The sequence below is a fragment of the Mesocricetus auratus genome, unplaced genomic scaffold (assembly GCF_017639785.1).
Source record: "Mesocricetus auratus isolate SY011 unplaced genomic scaffold, BCM_Maur_2.0 Super-Scaffold_100047, whole genome shotgun sequence".
Taxonomy (NCBI): domain Eukaryota; kingdom Metazoa; phylum Chordata; class Mammalia; order Rodentia; family Cricetidae; genus Mesocricetus; species Mesocricetus auratus.
This window is the reverse complement of record NW_024429224.1, coordinates 131,215-146,001: the sequence shown is the minus strand read 5'-3', so window position 1 is coordinate 146,001 and position 14,787 is coordinate 131,215. Positions and strand designations below refer to the sequence as shown.

Genomic DNA, 14,787 nt, shown 5'->3' with positions numbered 1-14,787 from the left:
AGTGTTTTATCATTTGTTTTCTTGAAGTTAAGCACGTAGTTTCACAATCAGTGTTGTATCCTCAGTTTTCATGAAGATAAGCACGAAGTTTCTCAATTAGTGTTGTATCATTAGCGTTCATGAAGATAAGAATGCAGATTATCACACAGTGTTGTATCGTTAGTTTTCATGTCGTTAAGCACATAGATTCTCTCACAGTGTTGTATTGTTTGTTCTCATGAAGTTAAGCACGTAGGTTCACAAACAGTGTTGTGTCTTTAGTTTTCATGAAGTTAAGCACGTAGTTTCCCACAGAGTGATGCATCATTAGTTTTCTTGAATTTAAGCACGAAGTTTCACAAACTGTGGTGTATCTTTAGTTTTAATGATGATAAGCACGTAGTTTCACATTCAGTGTTGTATTGTTCGTTTTCATGAAGTTAAGCAGGTAGTTACCCCCCGATTGTTGTATCATTAGTTTTCATGACATTAAGCACGTAGTTTCACAAACAGTGCTCTGTCCTCAGTTTAAATGTACTTAAGCAAGTATACTCTCACACAGTGCTGTATCGTTAGTTTTCATGAAGTTAAGCTCAAAGTTTCTCAAAGAGTGTTGTGCCATTAGTGTTTATGAAGTTAAGCATGCAGATTATCAAACAGCATTGTATCACTAGTTTTCATGAAGTTCAGCACGTATTTTGAAAAATAGTGTTATATGTTTAGTTATCATGAAGTTAAGTACGTGGTTCCTCACAGAGTGTTGTATCATGGTTTTTCATGATTTTAAGGACGCAGTTTCACAGTGTTATAGTGTTAGTTTTCATGAAGGTAAGAACTTAGTTTCTCACAGAGTGTTGTATCCTTAGTTTTCATGAAGTTGAGCACCTAGAATCTCACCCAGTGTTGTATCATTAGTTTTCATGAAGTTAAGCAAGTATATTCTCACACAGTGCTGTATCATTAGTTTTCATGAAGTTAAGCACGTAGTTTCAGAATCAGTGATGTATCGTCAGTTTTCATGAAGATAAGCATGTAGATTCTCATAGAGTGTTTTTTCATTAGTTTTCATGAAGTTAAGAATGTAGTTTCACAAACAGTGTTGTATCTTTAGTTTTCATGAAGTTAAGCTCGTAGTTTCACAATCAGTGTTGTATCGTTAGTTTTCATGAAGTAAAGCACGTAAATTCACAGTTTTGTAATGTTAGTTTTCATGATGTTAAGCACGAAGTTTCTCAAAGAGGGTAGTATCATTTGTTTTCATGAAGGTAACCAGGTAGATTATCACACAATGTTGTGTCGTTATTTTTCATAAAGTTAAGCACATAATTTCAAAAACAGAGTTATATCGTTAGTGTTCATGAACTTAAGTATGTGGTTTCTCACAGAGTGTTGTATCATGGTTTTTCATGAAGTTAAGCACGCAGTTTCACAATAAGTGTTGTAGTGTTTGTTTTCATGAAGATAAGCACGTAGATTCTCACACAATTTTGTATCGTTAGCTTTAGTGAAGTTAAGCACGTAGTTTCACAAACAGTGTTCTAGTGTTCGTGTTCATGAAGATAAGCACGTAGGTTCTCACACAGTGTTGTATCATTAGTTTTCATGATTTTAAGCACCTAGTTTCTCACAGGGAGATGCATCATTTGTTTTCTTGAAGTTAAGCACGTAGTTTCACAAACTGTGTTGTGTCTTTAGTTTTAATGAAGTTAAGCACGTAGTTTCACAATCAGTGTTGTATTGTTCGTTTTCATAAAGTTAAGCATGTAGTTTCTCACCGAGTGTTGTATCATTAGTTTTCATGACGTTAAGCACGTAGTTTCACAAACAGTGTTCTGTCCTTAGTTTAAATGAACTTAAGCAACTATATTCGCACACAGTGCTGTATCATTAGTTTTCATGAAGTTAAGCAGATATTTTCTCAGAGAGTGTTGTATCATTAGAGTTCATGAACATAAGAATGCAGATTATCACACAGTGTTATAACGTTACTTTTCATGTCGTTAAGCACATAGATTCTCACACAGTTTTGTATCGTTAGTTTTCATGAAGTAACACACATATTTTCACAGATTGTAATGTTAGTTTTCATAATGTTAAGCACGAAGTTTCTCAAAGAGTGTTGTATCATTTGTTTTCATGAAGTTTTCATGAAGGTAGATTATCACACAGTGTTGTGTCATTATTTTTCATGAAGTTAAGCACGTAATTGCAAAAACAGAGTTATATCGTTAGTGTTCATGAAGTTAAGTACGTGGTTTCTCACCGAGTCTTGTATCATGGTTTTTCATGAAGTTAAGCACGCAGTTTCACAAACAGTGTTGTAGTGTTAGTGTTCATGAAGGCAAGAACTTAGTTACTCACAGAGTGTTGTATCATTAGATTTCATGATGTTAAGCACCTAGTTTCTCACAGAGTGATGCATCATTAGTTTTCTTGAAGATTAGCACGTAGTTTCACAAACAGTGTTATATCTTTAGTTTTATTGAAGTTAAGCATATTGTTTCACAATCCGTGTCGTCTTGTTCGTTTTCATGAAGTTAAGCAGGAAGTTTCTCACTGAGTGTTTTATCATTAGTTTTCATGACGTTAAGGACATAGTTTCACAGTGTTGTGACCTTAGTTTAAATGAATTTTAGCAAGTATATTCTCACACAGAGTTGTATCATTTGTTTTCATGAATTAACCAGGTAGATTATCACACAGTGTTGTGTCATTCTTTTTCATGAAGTTAAGCATGCAATTTCAAAAACAGTATTTTATCATTAGTGTTCTTGAAGTTAAGCACGTGGTTTCTCACAGAGTGTAGTTTCATGGTTTTTCATGAAGTTAATCATGCAGTTTAACAAACAGTGTTGTAGTGTTAGTTTTCATGAAGGTATGAACGTAGTTTCTCACAGAGTGTTGTATCCTTAGTTTCATGAAGTTAAGCATGTAGATTCTCCCACAATGTTGTATCGTTAGTTTTAATGAAGTTAAGCATGGAGATTATCACACAGTGTTGTATTGTTAGTTTTCATAAAGTTAAGCTTGTAATTTCAAAAACAGTGTTGTATCGTTTATTTTTCATGAAGTTAAGTATGTGGTTTCTCACAGAGTGTTGAAATATGAGTTTTCAGGACGTTAAGCATGTAGTTTCACAAACAGTGTTGTATCTTTAGTTTTCCTGATGTTAAGCACGTAGATTCTCACACAGTGTGGTATTGTTTGTTTTATTGAAGGTACGTACGTAGTTTCACAAACAGTGTTGTAGTGTTAGTTTTCATGAAGTTAAGCACATAGGTTCACTAACAGTGTTGTGTCTTTAGTTTTCCTGAAGTTAAGCACGTAGTTTCACAATCAGTGTTGTATCCACAGTTTTCATGAAGGTAAGTACGATGTTTCCCAAAGAGTGTTGTATCATTAGTGTGCATGAAGCTAAGCACCTAGTTTCTCATAGAGTGTTTTATCATTTGTTTTCTTGAAGTTAAGCACGTAGTTTCACAATCAGTTTTGTAACCCCAGTTTTCATGAAGATAAGCACGAAGTTTCTCAATTAGTGTTGTATCATTAGCGTTCATGAAGATAAGAATGCAGATTATCACACAGTGTTGTATCGTTAGTTTTCATGTCGTTAAGCACATAGATTCTCACACAGTGTTGTATTGTTTGTTTTCATGAAGTTAAGCACGTAGGTTCACAAACAGTGTTGTGTCTTTAGTTTTCATGAAATTAAGCACGTAGTTTCCCACAGAGTGATGCATCATTAGTTTTCTTGAATTTAAGCACGAAGTTTCACAAACTGTGTTGTATCTTTAGTTTTAATGATGTTAACCACGTAGTTTCACATTCAGTGTTGTATTGTTCGTTTTCATGAAGTTAAGCAGGTAGTTTCTCCCCGAGTGTTGTATCAATAGTTTTTATGACATTAAGCACGTAGTTTCACAAACAGTGTTCTGTCCTCAGTTTAAATGTACTTAAGCAAGTATACTCTCACACAGTGCTGTATCGTTAGTTTTCATGAAGTTAAGCTCAAAGTTTCTCAAAGAGTGTTGTGCCATTAGTGTTTATGAAGTTAAGCATGCAAATTATCAAACACCATTGTATCACTAGTTTTCATGAAGTTCAGCACGTATTTTGAAAAATAGTGTTATATCTTTAGTTATCATGAAGTTAAGTACGTGGTTTCTCATATACTGTTATATAGTTAGATTTCATGTAGTTATGCACATGGATTCACACACCGTGTTATATCGTTACTTTTGAAGAAGTAAAGCATGTAGTTTCACACACAGTGTTGTATCGTTCGTTTTGAAGAAGTTAAGCATGTAGATTCACACACAGTGTTATATCGTTAATTTTGAAGAAGTTAAGCATGTAGTTTCACACACAGTGTTGTATTGTTAGTTTTCATGAAGTTAAGTACGTAGTTTCTCATATACTGTTATATAGTTAGATTTCATGAAGTTATGCACATAGTTTCACACACAGAGTTGTATCGTTAGTTTTGAAGAAGTTAAGCATGTAGTTTCACACACCTTGTTGTATTGTTAGTTTTGAAGAAGTTAAGTATGGAGTTTCTAATAGAGTGTTATATGACAAGTTCTCATGTAGTCATGCACATAGTTTCACACAAAGTGTTGTATCATTAGTTTTGAAGAAGTTAAGCATGTACTTTCACACAGTTTTGTATCGTTAGTTTTGCAGAAGTTAAGCATGTAGTTTCACACACAGTGTTGTATCGTTAGTTATGAAGAAATTGAGCACATCGTTTCACACACAGAGTTGTATACTTAATTTCGAAGAAGATAAGCACATAATTTCTAATACATTGTTATATGGTAAGTTCTCATGAAGTTAATCACATAGTTTCACACACAGTGTTGTATCGTTATTTTTGCAGAAGTTAAGCATGTAGTTTCACTCACCGTGTTTTATCGTTAGTTTTGAAGAAGTTAAGCACGTAGTTTCTAAAAAAGTGTTATATGGTAAGTTCTTATGTAGTTAAGCACATAGTTTCACACTCAGTGTTGTATCGTTAATTTTGAAGAAGTTAAGCATGTAGTTTCTAATACAGTGTTATAACGTAAGTTCTCATGTAGTTAAGCACATAGTTTCACACACGATGTTGTATAGTTAGTTTTGAAGAAGTGAAGCATGCAGTTTAACCCACATTGTTGCATCATTACTTTTGACGAAGTTAAGCATGTAGTTTCACACACAGTGTTGTATCATTACTTTTGACGAAGTTAAGCATGTTGTTTCACACACAGTCTTGTATCGTTAGTTTTGAAGAAGAAAAGCACCTAGTGTCTAATACACTGTTATATGGTACGTTTTCATGAAGTAGTTTCTAATACAGTGTTATATGGTAAGTTCTCATGTAGTTAAGCACATAGTTTCATGCACGGTGTTTTATCGTTACTTTTGAAGAAGTTAAGCATGTAGTTTCACACACAGTGTTGTATACTTAGTTTTGAAGAAGATAAGCACGTAGTGTCTAAAAGAGCATCATATGGTAAGTTCTCATGAATTTAAACACATAGTTTTACACAAGGTGTTGTATCATTACATTTGAAGAAGTTAAGCATGTAGTTTCACACACAGTGTTGTATCATTAGTTTTGCAGAAGTTAAGCATGTAGTTTCACACACCGTGTTGTATCGCTAATTTTGAAGAAGTTAAGTATGTAGTTTCAAATAGAGTGTTATATGGTAAGTTCTAATGTAGTTCTGCACATAGTTTCACACACAGTGTTGTATCGCTAGTTTTGAATAAGTTAAGCATGTACTTTCACACAGTTTTGTATTGATAGTTTTGAAAGTTAAGCATGTAGTTTCACACATGTGTTGTATATTAGTTTTGAAGAAGTTAAGCATGTAGTTTCACACACAGTTTTATCGTTAGTTTTGAAGAAGTTAAACTTGTAGTTTCACACACAGTGTTCTATCGTTATTTTTGAAGAGGGTAAGCATGTAGTTTCACACACAGTTTGTATCGTTAGTTTTGAAGGAGTTATGCACGTAGATTCTAATACTGTGTTATATGGTACGTTCTCATGTAGTTAAACACATAGTTTCACACACAGTGTTGTTTTGTTGGTTTTGAAGAAGTTAAGCATGTATTTTCATACACAGTGTTGTGTTGTTAGTTTTGAACAATTTAAGCATGTAGTTTCATACACAGTGTTGTATCATTAGCTTCCATGAAGTTGAGCACATAGTTTCACACACAGTGTTGTATTGTTAGTTTCGAGGCAGATAAGCACATAGTTTCTAATACAGTGTTATATGGTAAGTTCTCATGAATTCAACCTCATAGTTTCACACACAGTGTTGTATCGTTAGTTTTGAAGAAGTTAAGCATGTAGTTTCACACTCAGTTTTGCATCATTAGTTTTCAAGAAGTTAAGCATGTAGTTTTACACACAGTGTTGTGTCGTTAGTTTTGAAGAAGTTAAGCATGTAGTTTCACACACAGTGTTTTGTCGTTAGTTTTGAAGAAGTTAAGCACATAGTTTCACACACAGTGTTTATCGTTAGTTTCCAGGATGATAACCACGTAGTTTCTAGGACAGTGTTATAGGGTAAGTTGTGATGAAGTTATGCACATAGTTTCTCACACAGTGTTGTAACCTTAGTTTCGAAGAAGAAAAGCACCTAGTTTCTAATACACTGTTATATGGTTCATTCTCATGAAGTGAAGCTCATAGTTTCACACACAGTGTTTTATGGTTAGTTCTGAAGAAGTTAAGCATGTAGTTTCACAAACAGTGTTCTATCGTTAGTTTGAAGAAGTTAAACATGTATTTTCACACACAGTGTTGTATCGTTTGTTTTGAAGAAGTTAAGCACCTAATTTCTAATACAGTGTTATATGGTAAGTTCTCATGTAGTTAAGCACATAGTTCCATGCACGGTGTTTTATCGTTACTTTTGAAGAAGTTAAGCATGTAGTTTCACACACAGTGTTGTATCCTCAGTTGTCAAGAAGATAAGCACGTAGTGTCTAAAAGAGCATCATATGGTAAGTTCTCATGAATTTAAACACATATTTTCACACAAGGTGTTGTATCACTACATTTGAAGAAGTTAAGCATGTAGTTTCACATACAGTGTTGTATCGATAGTTTTGAAGAAGTTAAGCATGTAGTTTCACACACCGTGTTGTATCGTTAATTTTGAAGAAGTTAAGCATGTAGTTTCAAATAGAGTGTTATATGGTAAGTTCTAATGTAGTTCTGCACATAGTTTCACACACAGTGTTGTATCATTAGTTTGGAAGAAGTTAAGCATGTACTTTCACACAGTTTTGTATCGTTAGTTTTGAAAGTTAAGCATGTAGTTTCACACATGTGTTGTATGTTAGTTTTGAAGAAGTTAAGCATGTAGTTTCACACACAGTTTTGTATCGTTAGTTTTGAAGAAGTTAAACTTGTAGATTCACACACAGTGTTCTATCGTTATTTTTGAAGAGGGTAAGCATGTAGTTTCACACACAGTTTGTATCGTTAGTTTTGAAGAAGTTATGCACGTAGTTTCTAACACTGTGTTATATGGTACGTTCTCATGTAATTAAACACATAGTTTCACACACAGTGTTGTTTTGTTAGTTTTGAAGAAGTTAAGCATGTAGTTTCCCACACAGTGTTGTATCGTTGGTTTTGAAGAAGTTAAGCATGTACTTTCATACACAGTGTTGTAATGTTAGTTTTGAACAATTTAAGCATGTAGTTTCATACACAGTGTTGTATCATTAGCTTCCATGAAGTTGAGCACATAGTTTCACACACAGTGTTGTATTGTTAGTTTCGAGGCAGATAAGCACATAGTTTCTAATACAGTGTTATATGGTAAGTTCTCATGAATTCAACCTCATAGTTTCACACACAGTGTTGTATCGTTAGTTTTGAAGAAGTTAAGCATGTAGTTTCACACTCAGTTTTGCATCATTAGTTTTGAAGAAGTTAAGCATGTAGTTTTACACACAGGGTTGTGTCGTTAGTTTTGAAGAAGTTAAGCATGTAGTTTCACACACAGTGTTGTGTCGTTAGTTTTGAAGAAGTTAAGCACATAGTTTCACACAGTGTTTATCGTTAGTTTCGAGGATGATAACCATGTAGTTTCTAGGACAGTGTTATAGGGTAAGTTGTCATGAAGTTATGCACATGGTTTCACACACAGTGTTGTAACCTTAGTTTCGAAGAAGAAAAGCACCTAGTTTCTAATACACTGTTATATGGTTCATTCTCATGAAGTGAAGCTCATAGTTTCACACACAGTGTTTTATGGTTAGTTCTGAAGAAGTTAAGCATGTACTTTTACAAACAGTGTTCTATCGTTAGTTTGAAGAAGTTAAACATGTTTTTTCACACACAGTGTTGTATCGTTTGTTTTGAAGAAGTTAAGCACCTAGTTTCTAATACAGTGTTATATGGTAAGTTCTCATGTAGTTAAGCACATAGTTTCATGCACGGTGTTTTATCATTACTTTTGAAGAAGTTAAGCATGTAGTTTCACACACAGTGTTGTATCCTTAGTTTTGAAGAAGATAAGCACGTAGTGTCTAAAAGAGCATCATATGGTAAGTTCTCATGAATTTAAACACATAGTTTCACATTCGGTGTTGTATCATTCCATTTGAAGAAGTTAAGCATGTAGTTTCCCACACAGTGTTGTATCGTTAGTTTTGAAGAAGTTAAGCATGTAGTTTCACACACAGTTTTGTATCGTTAGTTTTGAAGAAGTTAAACTTGTAGTTTCACACACAGTGTTCTATAGTTATTTTTGAAGAGGTTAAGCATGTAGTTTCACATACAGTTTTGTATCGTTAGTTTTGAAGAAGTTATGCACGTAGTTTCTAATACTGTGTTATATGATACGTTCTCATGTAGTTAAACACATAGTTTCACACACAGTGTTGTATCGTTAGTTTTGAAGAAGTTAAGCATGTAGTTTCCCACACAGTGTTGTATCGTTGGTTTTGAAGAAGTTAAGCATGTAGTTTCATACACAGTGTTGTATTGTTAGTTTTGAACAATTTAAGCATGTAGTTTCATAAACAGTGTTGTATCATTAGCTTCCATGAAGTTGAGCACATAGTTTCACACACAGTGTTGTATTGTTAGTTTCGAGGCAGATAAGCACATAGTTTCTAATGCAGTGTTATGTGGTAAGTTCTCATGAATTCAACCTCATAGTTTCACACACAGTGTTTTATGGTTAGTTCTGAAGAAGTTAAGCATGTAGTTTCACAAACAGTGTTCTATCGTTAGTTTGAAGAAGTTAAACATGTTTTTTCACACACAGTGTGGTATCGTTTGTTTGAAGAAGCTAATCACCTAGTTTCTAATACAGTGTTATATGGTAAGTTCTCATGTAGTTAAGCACATAGTTTCATGCATGGTGTTTTATCATTACTTTTGAAGTAGTTAAGCATGTAGTTTCACACAAAGTGTTGTATCCTCAGTTTTCAAGAAGATAAGCACGTAGTGTCTAAAAGAGCATCATATGGTAAATTCTCATGAATTTAAACACATAGTTTCACACACGGTGTTGTATCATTCCATTTGGAGAAGTTAAGCATGTAGTTTCACACACAGTGTTGTATCGTTAGTTTTGAAAAAGTTAAGCATGTAGTTTCACACACAGTTTTGTATTGTTAGTTTTGAAGAAGTTAAACTTGTAGTTTCACACACAGTGTTCTATCGTTATTTTTGAAGAGGTTAAGCATGTAGTTTCACACACAGTTTTGTATCGTTAGTTTTGAAGAAGTTATGCACGTAGTTTCTAATACTGTGTTATATGGTACGTTCTCATGTAGTTAAACACATAGTTTCACACACAGTGTTGTATCGTTAGTTTTGAAGAAGTTAAGCATGTAGTTTCCCACACAGTGTTGTATCGTTGGTTTTGAACAATTTAAGCATGTAGTTTCATACACAGTGTTGTATCATTAGCTTCCATGAAGTTGAGCACATAGTTTCACACACAGTGTTGTATTGTTAGTTTCGAGGCAGATAAGCACATAGTTTCTAATACAGTGTTATGTGGTAAGTTCTCATGAATTCAACCTCATAGTTTCACACACAGTGTGTATCGTTAGTTTTGAAGAAGTTAAGCATGTAGTTTCACACTCAGTTTTGCATCATTAGTTTTGAAGAAGTTAAGCATGTAGTTTTACACACAGTGTTGTGTCGTTAGTTTTGAAGAAGTTAAGCATGTAGTTTCACACACAGTGTTGTGTCGTTAGTTTTGAAGAAGTTAAGCACATAGTTTCACACACAGTGTTTATCGTTAGTTTCGAGGATGATAACGACGTAGTTTCTAGGACAGTGTTATAGGGTAAGTTGTCATGAAGTTATGCACATAGTTTCACACACAGTGTTGTAACCTTAGTTTCGAAGAAGAAAAGCACCTAGTTTCTAATACACTGTTATATGGTTCATTCTCATGAAGTGAAGCTCATAGTTTCACACACAGTGTTTTATGGTTAGTTCTGAAGAAGTTAAGCATGTAGTTTCACAAACAGTGTTCTATCGTTAGTTTGAAGAAGTTAAACATGTTTTTTCACACACAGTGTTGTATCGTTTGTTTTGAAGAAGTTAAGCACCTAGTTTCTAATACAGTGTTATATGGTAAGTTCTCATGTAGTTAAGCACATAGATTCATGCACGGTGTTTTATCATTACTTTTGAAGAAGTTAAGCATGTAGTTTCACACACAGTGTTGTATCCTTAGTTTTGAAGAAGATAAGCACTTAGTGTCTAAAAGAGCATCATATGGTAACTTCTCATGAATTTAAACACAAAGTTTCACACATGGTGTTGTATCATTCCATTTGAAGAAATTAAGCATGTAGTTTCCCACACAGTGTTGTATCGTTAGTTTTGAAGAAGTTAAGCATGTAGTTTCACACACAGTTTTGTATTGTTAGTTTTGAAGACGTTAAACTTGTAGTTTCACACACAGTGTTCTATCATTATTTTTGAAGAGGGTAAGCATGTAGTTTCACACACAGTTTTGTATCGTTAGTTTTGAAGAAGTTATGCACGTAGTTTCTAATACTGTGTTATATGATACGTTCTCATGTAGTTAAACACATAGTTTCACACACAGTGTTGTATCGTTAGTTTTGAAGAAGTTAAGCATGTAGTTTCCCACACAGTGTTGTATCGTTGGTTTTGAAGAAGTTAAGCATGTAGTTTCATACACAGTGTTGTATTGTTAGTTTTGAACAATTTAAGCATGTAGTTTCATACACAGTGTTGTATCATTAGCTTCCATGAAGTTGAGCACATAGTTTCACACACAGTGTTGTATTGTTAGTTTCGAGGCAGATAAGCACATAGTTTCTAATACAGTGTTATGTGGTAAGTTCTCATGAATTCAACCTCATAGTTTCACACACAGTGTTGTATCGTTAGTTTTGAAGAAGTTAAGCATGTAGTTTCACACTCAGTTTTGCATCATTAGTTGTGAAGATGTTAAGCATGTAGTTTTACACACAGTGTTGTGTCGTTAGTTTTGAATAAGTTAAGCATGTAGTTTCAAACACAGTATTGTGTCGTTAGTTTTGATGAAGTTAAGCATATAGATTCACACACAGTGTTGTATCCTTAGTTTTCATGAAGGTAAGTACATAGTTTCTCATATAGTGTTATATAGTTAGATTTCCTGAAATTAAGCACATAGTTTCACACACAGTGTAGTATCGTTAGTTTCGAAGAAGATAAGTACGTAGTTTCACACACAGTGTTGTATCATTAGTTTTCATGTTGTTAAGCACATAGTTTCACACACATTGTTTTATCCTTAGTTTAGAAGAAGAAAAGCAGCTAGTTTCTAATACACTGTTACATGGTACATTCTCAAGAAGTTAAGCACATAGTTTCACACACAGTGTTGTATCGTTAGTTTTGAAAAAGTTAACCATGTAGTTTCTAATACTGTGTTATATGGTAAGTTCTCATGTAGTTAATCACATAGTTTCACACAGTGTTTATCGTTAGTTTTGAAGAAGTTAAGCATGTAGTTTCACACACCGTGTTGTATCACGAGTTTTGAAGAAGATAAGTACGTAGTTTCTCATAGAGTGTTATATGTTAAGTTCTCTTGTAGTTATGCACATAGTTTCACACTCAGTGTCATATCGTTAGTTTTGAAGAAGTTGAGCACATAGTTTCACACACAGGGTTGTATCCTTAGTTTCGAAGTAGATCAGCACGTTGTTTCCAATACAGATTTATATGGTAAGTTCTCATAAAGTTAAGCACATAGTTTCACACACAGTGTTGTATCATTATTTTTGAAGAGGTTAATCATGTAGTTTCACAGACAGTTTTGTATGGTTAGTTTTGAAGAAGTTAAGCACGTAGTTTCTAATACTGTGTTATATGGTAAGTTCACATGTAGTTAAACACATAGTTACACACACTGTTGTATCATTAGTTTTGAAAAATTTAAGCATGTAGTTTCACACACAGTGTTGTGTCGTTAGTTTTGAAGAAGTTAAGCACCTAGTTTCAAACACAGTGTTGTATCGTTATGTTTGAAGAAGTTAAGCACCTAGTTTCAAACACAGTGTTGTTTCGTTAGTTTTGAGGAAGTTAAGCATGTAGTTTCACACACTGTGTTGTATCATTGGTTTTGAAGAAGTTAAGCATGTAGTTTCACACATAGTGGTGTACTGTTAGTTTTGAAGAATTTAAGCATGTAATTTCATACACAGTGCTGTATCGTTAGCTTCCATGAAGTTAAGCACATAGTTTCACACACAGTGTTGTATTGTTAGTTTCGAGGCAGATAAGCACATAGTTTCTAACACAGTGTTATATGGTAAGTTCTCATAAATTCAACCTCATAGTTTCACACACAGTGTTGGATCGTTTGTTTTGAAGAGGTTAAGCATGTAGGTTCATACACCGTGTTGTATTGTTAGTTTTGAAAAGTTAAGTATGTAGTTTCTAATAGATTGTTATATGGTAAGTTCTAATGTAATTTTGCAATTACTTTCACACACAGTATTGTATCGTTAGTTTTGATGAAGTTAAGCATGTAGTTTCACACACAGTGTTGTAACAACTCTGCTCTGCCAAGGAAGGTTTAGCCTTTTGCCTCCAATTTTAGGGCCAGGGTACATTTTCACTGACTCTGATTCCAGGGACAAAGTGTGTTCCTTTGGCACTGGTTTTAGGGTCAGGGTACATTTCTTTGGTTCTGGTTGCAGGGCCAAAGTGGCTCTGCTCAGGGTGTGTTTCTTTGACTGGTCCCTTTTCCCTACAGGCACCCCCCTGGCCACGGGCAGGCCTCTTGATGACCACCTCCTCGATGATACCGTACTTCTCGAAGGCCCGTCGGAGCTCCACCTCAGACACACTGTGGTCCAGGTTCCCGATGAAGAGCTTTTGAGTGGCTCTCTGGTGCATCCTCCGCCTCAGGGTGCGCCCGGTGCTAGCCCGGTGATTCGCATCCCCGGCAGCATGACAGTCGCGAGTCCCGCCGCTGCCACTGCCGCGGGGCTTGTCACGCGTCCACGCTGGAACTGGGTGCTTGGTGCTGCCTGAGGCCTCGTGTGCTGCTGGCCGCCCGCCCGCCTCTGCCTCCCCTTCGTGCTCCCGCGGCCCCTTTGCTGAAAAGAGCAAGCCAAGCCCGCTCGGGCTGGAGTCTAGCTCGTTCTGCCACATCATGGCCCAGGTGCAGTGGGCAGGCAGCCTGCAGGCCACTCACGGAGGCAGCAGCTGCAGCCCAGGAGGCAGCACACCCGGCGCCTTGGACAAAAGACCTCGGCCTGTGCTGTCAGTTTTAAAGAAGTTACTCAGGTAGATCTCACACAGTGTTTTATCGTTAGTTTTCATGAAGTTCAGCATGTAATTGCTCCAAAGTCTTGCATGGTTAGTTTTCATAAATTTAGGCACATAGTTTCTTACACTGTGTTGTATCGTTAGTTTTGAAGAAGTTAAGCATGTAGTTTCACACACAGTGTTGTATCGTTAGTTTTGAAGAAGTTAGGCATGTAGTTTCACACACAGTGTAGTGTCGTTAGTTTTGAAGAAGTTAAGCATGCAATTTCACACACAGAGTTGTATCGTTCGTTTTCATGATGTTAAGTACATAGTTTCTCATGTAGTGTTATATAGTTAGATTTCATGAAGTTAAGCACATAGTTTCACACACAGAGTTGTATCGTTCGTTTTCATGATGTTAAGTACGTAGTTTCTCATATAGTGTTATATAGTTAGATTTCATGAAGTTAAGCACATAGTTTCACGCACAGTGTTGTATCGTTAGTTTCAAAGAAGATAAGCACTTAGTTTCTAATACAGTGTTATATGGTAAGTTCTCATGAAGTTAAGCACATAGTTAAACACATAGTGTTGTATCGTTATTTTTGAAGAAGTTAAGCATGTAGTTTCACACACAGTGTTGTATCGTTAGTTTTGAAGAAGTTAAGCATGTAGTTTCTAACACAGTGTTATATGGTAAGTTCTCATGAAGTTAAGCACAAAGTTTAACACACAGTGTTGTATCGTTAATGCTGAAGAGATTAATCACGTAGTCTTACATACTGTGTTGTATAGTTAGTTTTCATGAAGTTAAGTATGTAGTTTCTCATATAGTGTTATATAGTTAGATTTCATGAATTTAAGCACATAGTTTCACACACAGTGTTGTATCCTAAATTTGGAAGAAGAATGGCACCTAGTTTCTAATACAGTGCTATATGGTAAGTTCTCATGTAGTTAAGCACATAGTTTCACACACGGTGTTGTATCGTTAGTTTTGAAGATGTGAAGCATGTAGTTTCATACACAGTGTTGTATCGTTAGTTTTG

The 14,787-nt window shown here is 35.1% G+C and overlaps 1 pseudogene; it reads right to left on the bottom strand.

Annotated features, from left to right (window-relative positions):
• The window catches only part of LOC121136042, a 201,459-nt pseudogene extending 187,820 nt beyond the window's left edge, over positions 1-13,639 (bottom strand).
• Between the last annotated feature and the right edge of the window lie 1,148 nt (positions 13,640-14,787).